Source organism: Convolutriloba macropyga, chromosome 1, assembly GCF_964194025.1.
Source record: "Convolutriloba macropyga chromosome 1, txConMacr16.3, whole genome shotgun sequence".
Taxonomy (NCBI): Eukaryota; Metazoa; Xenacoelomorpha; order Acoela; family Convolutidae; genus Convolutriloba; species Convolutriloba macropyga.
This window is the reverse complement of record NC_134468.1, coordinates 64,765,425-64,780,424: the sequence shown is the minus strand read 5'-3', so window position 1 is coordinate 64,780,424 and position 15,000 is coordinate 64,765,425. Positions and strand designations below refer to the sequence as shown.

The 15,000-nt window shown below is 33.7% G+C and overlaps 2 protein-coding genes across 2 annotated transcripts in view; one reads left to right on the top strand and one right to left on the bottom strand.

Annotated features, from left to right (window-relative positions):
• LOC142350648 (uncharacterized) overlaps positions 1-15,000 on the top strand; it is a 626,363-nt gene that overhangs the window by 557,397 nt on the left and 53,966 nt on the right. The gene's annotated exons all lie outside the window — the stretch shown is intronic.
• Positions 1-15,000, bottom strand: part of LOC142341676 (splicing factor 3B subunit 2-like) — a 542,910-nt gene that overhangs the window by 504,009 nt on the left and 23,901 nt on the right. The gene's annotated exons all lie outside the window — the stretch shown is intronic.

Here is a 15,000-nt window from a genome sequence, read left to right as displayed (position 1 = left end):
GCGTTCGCACATAAGGTTCCTGCCCCGCATATCCATAAGTTTGGCCTAATGAGGAAGAGATAGAAAACTCAAAAACTCTCACTTATTCGACAAAAATAACTAGCGTATGAATTTTAAAAAATCCCTCTAAATCAAATCACTTATTAAAGGAATTAAGGCCCCATTAGTGGGCCGATAAGACTTGTCATTAATAGGACTACGAGACAAGACAATAAAAGGAGTCGTTTTATCATATAGGTGAGAAGAATTCAATTCAATTCAGTTCTTGTTTCTCAAAATTTCAACGAGACTCAAAAGGAGAAAAACTACAGGAAATTTAAAAAATTTGGTGAAAGTAAGAAAATATAACATCCAAAACTCAATGTCTAATTTTCGAAAGAAAATAATAAAATCAAAATAGATTCAAATAAAACCAAAATAAAACAAACTAGCCTGTTTTTTTGCTGAAAAAAAAACATGGGACCAACCTTTCATGAGACTCGGTAACAAGCAGACAAAAAGAACAAAAAGAAAGATAAAAAGAAATGTTGGTCTTCTCCAAAAGCAAATGACTTAATGAAATCCATTAGATATCAATTGAAATAGTTAAATAGGTTTTTTACTCCTACTAAAATATAAACACATTGAGACCAGCCAGTTTCCAGATTATGTCGTAGGTCTACAAATAAACAACAAATTCAGACGAAAAACAATTATTCCGTTAATTTTTGCAAGAAAACGGCGTCGAAGCAGTTAAAACCACAATCTTTTCTTTAAAAATTTGTATATAGTCAACTGCGCCTTTTTTGAAAATCAATTTGAGATATGTGACCACTGAATAATGAGACCGGGTAACTAATTTTTTTTTAAAAAAAAAACGAAAGTGAGAAGATCAAAAAGCAACTAATTTCGAAGGCATTAAAGAACTACATGGCAACCAAAATCACTAAAGAGGGGTTTTTCAATAAATGCGTTAAGAACTGCCATTAGTCAAAACAGGTCACGCTAGAACGACAGATAGAAAAAGAAAAAATAAATATTTACTTTGAAAAAATGTGGTTTTGAAGGCGTAAAAACAATAACCGTCGCACTAAAAACCTTAGCTATGTTTAAATATGCCTTTTTTCACCAACAATGATACGATATGCAAGTTGCAGTTAAGAGGAATAATTAACATGTAGACAGAAACAGATTTAAAGAATACATCTTATATAATTTCAAAAAACATTTTATTCAAATTCGTGAAAAGATTTAGCAATCAAATGATATCATCAAATAGTTCCTCCAATCTGCCGCTAGTATTTCTCACTCGCCTCTGAAAGGAATGTCGAAAAAAGACAGAAATAAAAAAAAATTATTTCCTTTTCCTAAAAGCCGGTAGCGAGGCACTTAGAACAATAAGCAAAGCACCAAAAATGCCACATGTTCAATTGTGCATTTTTTTCATCGCCATTGATATGCAGTCTTAATAATTTGTTGAGAGTAGGTATGAATAAGGCATAAAAGCAGCAAAATGTGAAATTGAAAATAAATCTGTACACTTTTTAAGACATTTGATTTCGAAGTCATTACAAACAGTAGCAATTAACCCAAGCCTTTAGATATGTTCCTTTAATCATCAACATGAAGACGCTAAGAGCTGAAAATTTCCAGAATTTTTCAAACGACTACAAAAAGAACGACAATTAACGACCAAAAAAATCCAATAAATTTTTTTGGAAGACGGAGTCGAAAAATTTGAAATAGTAATCAATTCACCAAATCCCGATGTGTTCTGCTGTGCTTTCCTTTTAAAAACCCAAAATTTGACACCTGAACAGTCAATAATAGCGTAAAAAGATCCTTAATGACAGGAAAACGTCGAAAAATTGCAAATTTTGTACAAAAACTGGTGGTATCGCAACAGAAAAACCGCTACATGAAACGTAAAACCACAGTATTTACTAATTTTTATTCAATTTGTAACCAATGTGACCTGTTTTTGCTGGCTGTGATCTAGAAGGTGACAAAAAAAGAGAAGAAAGTAGCAAAGTTCAATAACCCACGTTTCATTTTAAAAATATGGATTTTTAAAAGTCAAAACAAACATAAGCTTTCGATTAAAAAAAAATAAATAGATTCCCTTGAAACTCTCTAGGAAGCTGGTTTTACCTATCATCAGTACATTTTGAATTTAGTTCTGCCCTAGTGTAACCTTAACGTTTCCTTTCCTAATTATCATAAAAAAGGGGAGAACAAAAATGTTTTAAAAAACATTGACTGATTTCTATCAGATTTCCTGCACTTTAAGAAACAACGCTTAGACCGAAACCAGCCTAGCTATTTCTATTTGTCTATTGAAAACATCCTATTGTTCCGCATTCTATGGATATGGCTTATTTGACAAAAAGTTGATCTACCAAATATAAAAGATGCATTTTGCAAAATTAAAGAGCTAATTTAGCGAATAACCGGCAAATGTTTAATTCAAGTTCACTCTTGAAGTATCAACAACTAAAACTAGAATGCTTTCGAGTAAACCAAAACTTTTTCAGCAGTTTTGAGGTGTGTTAAAGCTTAAGTTTAAAGAAAGTGAACTACAAAAGCCTTTTTTGAGCCATTTTTGATGGAAAAAAGGCTGAAATTTGACAAGTTTAATAGATATTTTGTCCAAAAAAATTAGGTCAAACGGTTGAAATATATTCTCAATTCTAGATGTAAAACCAACAACACTATTTTTACCAACTTTAACATACTTATAGCAAACTTGACATTAAATTGAATAAAAATACGGAAAATGTGAACAGAAAAAAAGAAATACAGTCAAAAGTTGACAAAAGTTCAAACGTCGGGCTTTTCAAGTAAATCTCAGTAACGCTTAGGAACTTGAATTTTAAAGAAGTCTTGAATATTGAGTCATCAGGTTTTTTGAAGAAATTTGTTTGAAGAATTTTCTCTCAATTTTTTGTTGACAGCCTAGTAAGTCAAAATTCAATACTCAAAGACTGGGACAAAATTTCTTCTAAGAAACAAAGTGAGGGTTTTTTGGTTGAGTGACTTCCCTTCCGAGCCAAATTAGAAACGAATTTGATAACGATGACAGTTATCCTAAAGCCTGTTTCCATGTTGTCGCTTGCTACTTTTTTGCGTGGTTGATTTCCAGCTTGTATGAAAGTAGTAGTCCAAAAATGGATGTTATCAGCAAACGGGTATTCATCAGCAAAAATGTACGGTGTGTACTGTCTACAAGCGTCCACTAAAACATTCAAGTTTGTTAAAAGAAGAAAAGTCCTTAGACCGAGCCTTGAGGAACTCCCTGCTAAGACGCAACCTCTTTAGAGGAAAATTTATTGCATAATGCACACTGTGTTTTATCCGGTAGGTAGAGTTTACACCATTTCAAACCTGGACCATAGATATCAAAGTCTTCCAGTTTTTTCAAAAGAATTTCTATACTTACTGTATTGAAAGATGAAAGCTTTGTGTAGATCCAAAAAAACAGCCCTATAATTTTTCTCTTTCATTTTTTCCGTGCGGATAATTTCAACAACGCTGGCCACTGCGTCGACTGTTGAAGGCTGAGATCGATCCAAATTGTTTTTCTTACAGAATATTATTTTTTTAGAACTCCCTGATTTTCATGAACATAACCCAAAGGCCCTGAAATCTATCGGATATTGTTGATTGTTGAACGACTGATTAATTAGATCAGTGATGAGACGTGCAAGGATTGCGGCAAACGTCTTGAGAAGTTATTAAATATTAGCTCTACACCATGAGAAGCCGACATTTTAAAGCGTTTAATTTCCCCCTCAATTCATTCAAGTTTGTCTGTTCTATTTTAAATATTCATTTCAAGTGCTTTTTTTCAATTTCAGCGTCTGTTTTTGCAAGCCTTTCGTGAATGAAAAATGGCTGACTCACCAAATTTTTGAAACTCTAAAAACAAGACGCCTTCTACAAAATCACATCACTTTGCCGCAAATACAATAAATGTACAATAACGGGGCCGTTTTTCCTTGCTTTAAAGCATGCGCTATAGAAATTTCATCAGCAGTGAGGCTTACCTTGAGAAACTTCTTTGGTTAAAAAAGACTTTGTTGCTGTACATTACCGATCCCCGGGATATCCAAGTGGATGAAAATTAGGAAAATAGTCGATTCTGGTATCATTCAATGGATAAAAGTCTTTTTTCTAACTGATAAATCGAACTCTTAGAGAAAACTTGCTTGCGTTCAAGAATATTTAGGCCCTCATTAAGATTTTGAATACTAATGTTTTTGTTGAGTACTGGTATTTGTCAGTTTTTCAATCCAGTTCTTGAGATCATTGATGTTTTTGCAATCTGTCAGAAGAATTTTTTAACATAGCGTAAAAAAAGCAATACGAAGAATGGGTTTACAGTGGAAGAGCAAAGAAATTATGTACAAATGCTTAAAGAATAACCGACTAATCTTTGAAAGGAAATCATTATTTCTCTGTGATGTTTTTAAATTTGTTTTCGTTCTGCAGAAAATCGAGTAAGCCTACCAGTTCTGAATATGAACTTTCAAATAGGCCCGTTTATAGTCTGTTCACCACAGCTTAAACAGCTTGTGTCTTTGAACTACAAGATTGCTTCGTTTTATGAACTTCGTTTTATGAAACAAAATTTCTTATTTCAATTGTTAAAAAAGATGATTCAATCAGTTGTTAACACAACTTGGAACAATATCTCAATTCAAAAAGTGTTTCAGGAGAATAGGAAAGACTAATCCAGCTATGCGGGAAAAATTGTTTGTCTATCAAAGCACTCTTTTTCTAAAGACTGAAAATTAGCTGTTGGCACTTTTTTTTGCTCCCATAAAATTGGTTGAAACTGTGAAACTGAAATGGTGGCAGAAAAACCTACGGTTATTTATTGTGTGAAGACTAACTACGATATTGAGCAATCCTTAGCACAAAAACCTTGCCTTCACTATGACGTATGACTCCAATATTAGATCGATACAGTTCAAAATTTTGAACTGCATCGATCTAATATTGGAGTCATACGTCATAGTTGTTGATGATATGATCTCCAAAGCTACAGAGGTTACAAAATTTTTGTTAGCAAACGTTTATCTAGCAGGGTCCAGTTTTAACCTAATGAAAAAGCTACCGGATTTAACATTGGTTTTTGATTTCCGAGACTTTTATCAATGATATTTCTTCAAGAACTTCTTATCAACTTCTTCAGCAGTTTCTGCCCGGAGTGAGTTGGTGGATCATCATTGGCAACGATCAGATGATCCACACAAAAAATTGGCGATGATTGGAAATTGGGGGATCTATTGCAAAGTAATTTGAAAAACGCTTTCATGTTTCACTATTATGGACCATTCACAAAGGTTCAAGAATATAATTCGTCAGAGCGCCAATTCAAGTTTGCGTGACAATGGTCAGAAAAAAATCTCACGATTCAGAGGAAAGACTTTCCAATAAAACTAGAAGACTTCCAAATAATTAGCAAATTTTTTTTCAAACAAATTAGATCAAACAATTGAAATATACTCTCAATTTTAGAGATAAGACCAGCAACATTATTGCTACAAACCAAAACAATTTTTCAGCAAAAAAAACCGCATAAAATTACGGAAAATGTGAACAGAAACAGCGAAAAACGGTCAAAAGTTCACAAACGTTTAAACCTCGAAAATTCTATTAAAAAAACGAAAAAAAAATTTAGTATATTCAGTAGCATTATTATTAACAATTTTAACTTACTTTTAGCAAAATTGACAAAAATTTTTGTCGAAGAGAGAAAAATGTGATTAAAAAACGGACATCAGTCTACCGTTCATAAAATTCTCTAACTCTCTTTAAAGATCAAAATTAAAAAAATCCTCTTAATTCCAAATTCTACGCTGGACAGGCTTCCTCATGATAGCACACACAACCATCTACGGTGAAAATATCCATTGTCAAAATTTTTGTGAACAAAAAAAGACCGTTTGAGTATATAGTTCCTCCCCAATAAAGTGGTAACAAATAACAAGAGCGGACATTTGACAATCCTCTCGTATCTTTATGAAACGCTCCGAAAAAAGGAAACAGGTGACTTGAACAAAAGTTCTTTGATTACACTGTTCTGCAATATCAAACTATGTTGGAAACAGTTGACAAGATTCTGATCTTTACGCGAACTCATTTTTTCAGCATTTGTCAGAAATTCTTTTGGCAACAGAAAATTCCCTAAAAGTCGATCCCTCTTTTCAAACGACATCATTAACAGTTTACTCTTCATAGATTTTGGAGTAGCAAGCTGTGCTGTTTTGAAACGTGTCATGTAGCTATGATTACAATCCACAATCAGCATCTCATTCCTTTCTTTGATTTCTTGAGCCTTTCTTAACATTCCAAGCTAAACTTGAGTAAATGTTTCAAATACAACTCAGTAACGCTTCAAAACACGAATTTGAATGAAGTTTTGATGATTAAATCTTAAGGTTTTTTTTGATGAAATATATTCGAAAAATTTTCTGTTGCAGTTTCTTGATTTTTTGTAGACAACATAGTGTGTTTCATCCGTAAATCAAAAATCAACACTCGAAGACCGGGACATTGGTACTTCTAAGAAACAAAATGAGGGTTTTATGGTTGCATGACTTCCTGAATCGAGCCAGAATGGAATTGAATTTTTGAAGTTTTGTGCAAACAAACCTCATGTGCTCTTCGAATGTTAGGTGAGATTCGAAAATTTTTCCTAAGTGTTTCAAACGATGACAGTTATCTAAAAGGTAGTCTCCATGTTGTCGCTTACTATTTTTTCTCAAACAAGATTAGGCAAAATCTTTTTGCTGGGTTGATTTTCAGCTTGTAAGAATGTACCATCCGACAAAGGATGTTACCCCTTTGTTTTTTCGTTCACAAAAAAGCTGTGTAGGAAAATCAAGCAAGTTTTGTCAGCAAACAGGTACAGTGGATACTATCTACAAGCGTCCAAAAAACATTAAATTAAAGTAAAAATAAGAGAAGTCCTTTCACCGAACCTTGAAGAACTCTCTTTTCATACGCAACCTGTTTGAAATTTTTTTTCCATAATACACTCTGTGTTCAATCCGACATGTAGAATTTACACCATTGCAAACCTGGAACATAGAAACTAAGTTCTTCCAGTTTTCTCAAAAGAACTTCTCTATTCACAGTGTCGAAAATTGAAAGAATCTGTAGAACTAAAAAAACAGCCGTATAATTACTCTTTTTCAGTTTTTATTTGCGGGTAGTTTCCACAACGCTGGCTGCCGTGTCGACTGTTGAACGCTTAGATCGGAGCCAAAATGTTTTTCATACAGAATATTGAATTTCTTTTGAAACCCACTGTATTTCCTGAACATAACTTTTTCAAAAATTTTACTCACTGACAATAGGGTGGAAAAGTGCCATGAGTTGTTTAAATCTGTTCTTGATCCTTGTTTTTGAAGCCGAAAACCAAAAACCCTGAAATCTATCGTATATTGTTGATTGTTGAACGACTGATTATTTAGATCAGTGATGAGACGTACAAGGAATGCGGCAAACATCTTCAAAAATTATTAATTTTTGGATCTACAACATGAGAAACCGACAATTTAAGGCGTTTAATTTCCCCCAATCGTTCAGTCAACTTTGTATATTCTATTTTATTTATCCATTTTGGCAATCTTTCTTTGATGTTTTCGGCAATCTGTCAGATCAATTGTTTAAAGTAGCTTACAAAAAACAACATTGATAAAGTGTGTACAGCGAAACAGCAAAGAAATCAGTTGCAAACGCTAAAAGAACAACCGACTAATCTTTCAAAAGTAATCATTATTTCTCTGTGATGTTTTCAAATTTGTTTTTGTTCTGCAGAAAACCAAATAAGCCTACCAGTTCTAAATATGAACTTTCAAATAGGCCCGTTTATAGTCTGTTCACCACAGTTTAAAAAACTTGTGTCGTTCAATTACAAAATTGCTTCGTTTTATGAACTTTGCTTTATGAAAAAAAGATTTATTTCAATTGTTAAAAAAGATGATTCAGTTAACACAACTTGGAACAACAGCTCAATCCAAAAAGTGTTTCAGGAGAATTCGAGAGACTAATCCAGCTATGCGGGAAAAATTGTTTGCCAATCAAAGCACTCTTTTTCAAAAGGACTAAAAACTAGCTATTGTTGAAAACTAGCTAAATTGGTTGAAACTATGAAACTGAAATGGTGGCTTAAAAATCTACGGTTATTTTTTGTGTGAAGACTAACGGCGATAATAAAAAATCCTCAGTACGAAATCCTCGCCTTAACTTTCGATGTGCATCGGTCTTAAGTTGGAGTAATTTTGATGTTATACCTCCAAAGCTACAGAAATTAGAAAAATTTTTGTTAGCAAACGTTCATCTAGCAGGATCTAGCATCAATCTAATGAAAAAACTACCAGCTTTAAACTCCGTTTTTGATCTCCGAGATTTTTATCAATGGCGATTCTTCAACAACTATTTATCAATTTCTACAGCAATTTCTGACCCGAGTGAGCTGGTAAAAATCTGAATCGATTAAAAAATACAAAAATTTGCAATCATCAGATGATCCAAACAAAAAATTGGCCATGATTAGATTTTTTGGGAATTTTTGCAAATGAAATCGAAAATAATTTTCTCGTTTCAACTCCTTGGGACCATTCGCAAAAGTTCAAGACTATAATTCGTCAGAGCCACTTTTCACGTCTGCGTGACAATGGTCAAAAAAAAATCTGAGGGTTGAGAGGGGAAGACTTCCCATCAACACTAGAAGAGTTCCAAATAAATAGCAAAAATTTTGTAAAAGAAATTAGATCAAACAGTTGAAATATATCCTCAATTTTAGAGGTGAAACCAACAACACTATCGTACCCAACTTTAACATATTTTTCACAAAATTGGCAAAAAAAGTATTAAAAAACGGAAAATGTGAAAAGAAACAACGGAAATCAGTCAGAAGTTCACAAAACTTTAAATGTCAATAACTCTGTGGAGAAAACGAAATTCAAACCACTTTTTGTTTTTTTAGTATATCCAGTAGCATTGTTGTTTACATTTTTAACAAATTTTGAATTAAACAAAATTGACAAAAATGGGGAAGGTGTGAATTAAAAAATCGATATCCGTCTACTATTCACAATAAATTAAACCACATAACTCTCTATAAAAATCAAATATTAAAAATCAATTCTTTCAACTCTACTTTCTACGCTGGTCGGGTTTCTCATAATAGCACTCAAAACCATCTACGGTGAAGATATCGATCGGCGGAAATTGTCTAGGCAAAAAACCCGTTTGAACAAATAGCAAGAGCGGACATCTGACGATCCTCTCGTATCTTTATGAAACGCACCGAAAAAAAGGAAACAGGTTACTTGAACGAAAGTTCTTTGATTACACTGTTCTGCAATATCAAACTATGTTGGAAGCAGTTGACAAGATTCTGATCTTTACGCGAACTCATTTTTTCAGCATTTGTCAGAAATTCTTTTGGCAACAGAAAATTTCCTAAAAGTCGATCCCTCTTTTCAAACGACATCATTAACAGTTTACTCTTCATAGATTTTGGAGTAGCAAGCTGTGCTGTTTTGAAACGTGTCATGTAGCTATGATTACAATCCACAATCAGCATCTCATTCCTTTCTTTAATTTCTTGAGCCTTTCTTAACATTCCAGGCTAAACTTGAGTAAATGTTTCAAATACAACTCAGTAACGCTTCATAACACGAATTTGAATGAAGTTTTGAAGATTAAATCTTAAGGTTTTTTTTGATGAAATATATTCGAAAAATTTTCTGTTGCAATTTCTTGATTTTTTGTAGACAATATAGTGTGGTTCATCCGTAAATCAAAAATCAACACTCGAAGACCGGGACATTGGTACTTCTAAGAAACAAAATGAGGGTTTTATGGTTGCATGACTTCCTGAATCGAGCCAGAATGGAATTGAATTTTTGAAGTTTTGTGCAAACAAACCTCATGTGCTCTTCGAATGTTAGGTGAGATTCGAAAATTTTTCCTAAGTGTTTCAAACGATGACAGTTATCTAAAAGGTAGTCTCCATATTGTCGCTTACTATTTTTTCTCAATTAAGATTAGACAAAATCTTTTTGCTGGGTTGATTTTCAGCTTGTAAGAGTGTACCATCCGACAAAGGATGTTACCCCTTTGTTTTTTCATTCACAAAAAAGCTGTGTAGGAAAATCAAGCAAGTCAGCAAACAGGTACAGTGGATACTATCTACATGCATCCAAAAAAACATTAAATTAAAGTAAAAATAAGAGAAGTCCTTTCACCGAACCTTGAAGAACTCTCTTTTCATACGCAACCTGTTTGAAATTAGGAATAATAATAGGAATTCTTTTGGCAACAGAAAAAACCTTAAAATCCGATCCCTCTATTCAAGCGTCATCATTAACAGTTTACTCATCGTAGATTTCAAGTAGCAAGCTGTACTGTTTTGGAACGTGTCCTGTAGCTATGATTACAATCCAAAATCATCATCTCATTCCTTTCTTTAATATCTTGAGCCTTTTTTAACATTTCAGGCTAAACTTGAATAAATGTTTCAAGTACAACTCAGTAACGCTTCAAAACCCGAATTTGAATGAAGTTTTGAAGATGAAATCTCAAAGTTTTTTCGATGAAATATATTCAAAAAAATTTCTGCAGCAATTTCTTGTTTTTTTGTAGACAACCGAGTGTGGTTCATCCGTATATCAAAAATCAACAATCAAAAACTTAGACAACAGTACTTCTGAGGAACAGAATGAGGGATGGTTGGATGACTTCCTTACCAGAGCCAAAATAGAAAAGAACTTTGAAGTTTTGTGAAAACAAAGTTTATGTGCTTTTCGAATGTTAAGTGAGAGTCAATAATTGTTCCTAAGTGTTTGAAACAATGATCACATTTCTAGAAGGCAGTCTCCATGTTGTTGCTTGCTATTTCTCTCACAAAAGATTAGACAAAAACTTTTTGCATGGTTGACTTCCATCTTGTAAGAATGTGACCATCCGACAATGGATGTTATCCCTTTGTTTATTTATCCACAAGATGGTTGTGTTGGAAGATCAGGCAAGTTTCCTCAGCAAACAGGTACGGTGTGTAATGTCTACAAACGTCCGCTAAACCTTCAAATCTGGTAAAAAACGAGAAGAGTCTTGAGACCCAAAATTGAGGAACGCCATATTCAAACGCATCCATCTTAGAGAAAAGGTTATTCTATAATACACACTAAGTTCTGTCCAATAGGTAGGATTTACACCATTCCAAACCTAGATCATCAAAACTTAGATCTTCCACTTTTCTTAAAAGAATTTGTCCTCTATTCACAGTATCGAAAGTTGAAAACTTTTCGTAGATCTAAGTAAAAACAGCCGTGTTATTATTCTATATCAATTTTTCCTTGCGAATAGTTTCACCAACGCTGGCCACCGCATCGACTTTTGAGCACTTAGAAGGGAGCAAAACTATTCTCAAATAAAATATTAAATTTTTCTAGAAAACCACTGCATTTGATGAACATAACATTTTCAAAAATTTTTTTCATTAACAGTAGGATGGAAATGTGCCGATAGTTGTCTACATCTGTTACTGATCCTTGTTTTTGATGCGGAAACACAATGGTCATGAATTCTATCGGATTTTGCTGATTTTTGAACGAATGATTAGTTAGATGAGTGATGAAAGGTGCTTTGATTGTGGCAAACGTCATGGGAAATTATTAAATATTAAATCTAAAAAATGAGAAGCCAACAATTTAAGGCGTTTAATTTCGCCCTCCATTCAGCGATGTTTGTTTCTGTCAGATATATTGACCGATCTACTGGTTGCCCGCACTTAGGGTTTTGATTATTTGAAAATTTTGGGGGTCTACTTTTAGCAGCTGAAGCAGTGTTTGTTAGAAACCTCCAAGTTTTTTGACATTTCCCACACTTCTGTCTCTTCTGTTTCTGTTTTCATTTTTTGATGCTCGTTTCTGTTTTTAAAAATAAGTCTCTTGAATAATTTGATGGTTTTTTTTGTGTCTTCTCACAGTTTTCGAACATGTTAGCATCATATAATTTTTGGATACGCCTATTTGTTGAGTGCATGCGTTCCCAAACCGAAAACACTAAACTTTATCAGAATCTTATTTTGTCTTTATCCATGTTTTCCTACATAAATTACACTTGGACTTTAAATTCTTTAATCAGGCAGTTATCCAATTGTTTCTTTTGTTGACATTTGTTAATGGTTGGAACCGGTCTATGACAACTGCTATAAAGTTTTGGAACATCAAAATTCACAGGGATTTTTGAATGGATTAAAGCAGCTAAAGTTTCCTAGCTAGAAGGCATTCAAATTTTTTTTTCATTAATTTTCGACAATTAAGAACATTTCTAACGCTATGGAAGAAGTCTTTTTCTTGATTTGATAGGGTTATTGTTTCCAGAGTAGCAAAACGGGTAAGTGATCTCAGTTATGTCATATTTCACTGTTTCAAAAGCAAAACAATGTTTTAACAAAATTCGTGAACAAACGGTCAAGGCTTGACTCCTAGATTATCGTTTGTCTCGTTATTCCCAGAATATAATAGGTCAAACCCATTAGTGCGGATGTTCTTTTCAAATTGTTGGCACATGAAGGACTGGCAAAGTCGGCCAATTTCACAATCGTCGCATTTGATTACTTTCGATCGCTTGTCGACAAATGTTTATGTGAGATACTTATCAAAAATTTCGACAAAATTTTATTTTTGTGGTATCTAGGTGGTACATTGTAGTAAGAGTAATAGTAGTAGTAGTAGTAGTAGTAGTAGTAGTAGTAGTAGTAGTAGTAGTAGTAGTAGTAGTAGTAGTAGTAGTAGTAGTAGTAGTAGTAGTAGTAGTAGTAGTAGTAGTAGTAGTAGTAGTAGTAGTAGTAGTAGTAGTAGTAGTAGTAGTAGTAGTAGTAGTAGTAGTAGTAGTAGTAGTAGTAGTAGTAGTAGTAGTAGTAGTAGTAGTAGTAGTAGTAGTAGTAGTAGTAGTAGTAGTAGTAGTAGTAGTAGTAGTAGTAGTAGTAGTAGTAGTAGTAGTAGTAGTAGTAGTAGTAGTAGTAGTAGTAGTAGTAGTAGTAGTAGTAGTAGTGGTAGTAGTAGTAGTGGTAGTAGTAGTAGTAGTAGTAGTAGTAGTAGTAGTAGTAGTAGTAGTAGTAGTAGTAGTAGTAGTAGTAGTGGTAGTAGTAGTAGTAGTCGTAGTAGTAGTAGTAGTAGTAGTAGTAGTAGTAGTAGTAGTAGTAGTAGTAGTAGTAGTAGTAGTAGTAGTAGTAGTAGTAGTAGTAGTAGTAGTAATAGTGGTAGTAGTAGCCGCAGTAGTAGTATTAGTAGTAGTAGTAGTAGTAGTAGCAGTAGTAGTAGTAAAAGACTCAATTCACCTTTGGGAAGTACAAAGGAGTATATAAAAACAAATGATATGAAACAAAAATTATATAGGATTAGCTATTCAACGACAGAGGTTACAGTAATATTTTATGAAGAATGTAAATGACACAGTAGAATTGAAATTGGTATTGATGACTTTAGGAAGTTGCTTGTGGAGTGCATATTTGTAAGATGTAAACGGCATGTCAAAGGAAACAATGATTCGTTGTAGAAACTCGTCTGCTGCGCTTGTTGATTTCATATAGAAATTCGCATCACTGTTGAATTTTTTGAGTGGCTGGAATAGAAAGCGAGCTTGAGAGCGAGTCTGTTGTTGGGAGAATGGCATCTTGTGATGTCTATTTGATTGTGTTGGATTTTCCACAGGAATATGAGATCTATTTTGATGAGGTGGAAACAGATCAGTAGCATATCCAGCGACTGAAGAGCTGAAACATAATCTAATGACGGAAGAATCCGTTGTAAAACCTTTTTCTGGAAACTTTCGAGTGATCTTAGAGAGGATATTGATGCATTCCAGGCAGGATACCCATATAGTATAACGGAAAGCAAGATACTTTGATGAATCATCTTTTTTCAACGTACATGTGTGGAAAATGGAATATGCTTTTTTAGAAAGTAGAATATTTTGTTGCATGTCGCTAGCTTATCCTGAATATGAGTATTCCAAGACAGGCTTTTGCAAACATATAGGCCCAGGTCTTGAATGGAGTCCACAGTTGGTAAGACCACTTCCCCCGAATTAATTCATCTGATAAAGAATAATGGCAGAATCTTGCATTTTGCAGGATGAAATTTAAGACCTTTTTAAAGTCGTCAGCAAATAAAAAATATGAGCCATGGAGTTTGTTGAGAGGTGAGTCATTCATAAAAAGAATGAAAAAGTGGGGGCCGAGTACACACCCCTGGGGAACAGCATAAGTATTAGGAATACTGTTCGAATATGTTTGATTTATTTTGACACACTGCTTCCGATTGGAAATGTAAGAACAAATTAGTGTGATAAAATCAAATCGAGCCCAACATTTGCCAATTTGTTCAATTTGGCAAATGTTCATTTGCCATTTGCCATCCGCCCAACATCATGAGGAACGGTATCCAAAGCCTCCTGTATATCCAAGTATATGGCAAGGCATGGTATGTTCTGATCATGAGCCTTGTAAACAAGATCCAGATACTCGATGAGTTGGCTAACCGTACTTCGTATTGTAATGAAACCATATTGACCACCATCAATGAGAAGCTGAACCCGAACAATTGGAAAAAGTTAATCAAAAATAGCACGTTCGAGAACTAGTGATAGCACTGATAGAAAGTGATATGGAAAAACTTTTGCATTCCAATGGTAATCTCAACCTTAAAATTTTGTTCATAATTAGTTGGCAGCTTTTTGACAATTTCAATAGCTTCTTTGCAAAAAATTGCAAATCCTACTCCATTTTTAGTTCGTTTCTTTGTTTTTATGATTTTTTCTTCGTCAAGCAAAAAAAATTTTTTTAGTTGCGTTGCCATTTTTTTCACTCCGTGTCTCTGCGAGACATAATACTGTGGAAAGAATCTCAAGAGTTTTCAGAAAACTTGGAGTTCCACAAGTTGTTTATTTAGGGAGCGAACAATAAAAATATTATTGTTGCGCATAGTTTTGGTT